The sequence below is a fragment of the Galeopterus variegatus genome, unplaced genomic scaffold, assembly GCF_000696425.1.
Source record: "Galeopterus variegatus unplaced genomic scaffold, G_variegatus-3.0.2 Scaffold8337, whole genome shotgun sequence".
Classification (NCBI taxonomy): Eukaryota; Metazoa; Chordata; class Mammalia; order Dermoptera; family Cynocephalidae; genus Galeopterus; species Galeopterus variegatus.
Genome location: NW_007734448.1, coordinates 88,339 through 88,888, shown reverse-complemented (window position 1 = coordinate 88,888; position 550 = coordinate 88,339).

Sequence of the window (550 nt, the reverse complement as noted above, 5' to 3'; positions counted from 1 at the left end):
ATCAGAAGCAGCAGTTAACATAGAGTAGAGCAAAGCATAAAACAGTGGGCTCACATTGTCCAGTGCTATAAAGTTATAAGAATGGCCTTAATTGCCAGATGTAGTTTGTTCCACAGGATGAGTCACTATATGAGACAAACTGGAATCTCCAAATTGTTTCTGATCCAAGTTGGAAAAAAACTTGGGAAAGTAGGAAAATGACAGAATGGGAAAAAACCTATTTGTATCAGAGAGAGCAGAAAGCTTAATAGAGGGATTTGCTTAAATTCCATAAAGCAGTTGAAATGAAAAAAATGAAACTCCCAAAAAAATAAATAGGAGAAAGTTTTCCTTCCATGTGATGTTAAATTATCACAGTTACTGGCTGGGAGTCCTACAATCATGGGCACTTCTTCAACAAGGATCTTTGTAGTTAACATCCCAAATACCTTTTCAGAACCATTTTTATGCCTTTATTCCTCAGACAGTAGATGAAGGGGTTCAGCATGGGTGTGATCACAGTGTACATCACCGAGGTAGTTGCACTTGAGTGTGAATTTGGTGCAGCAGC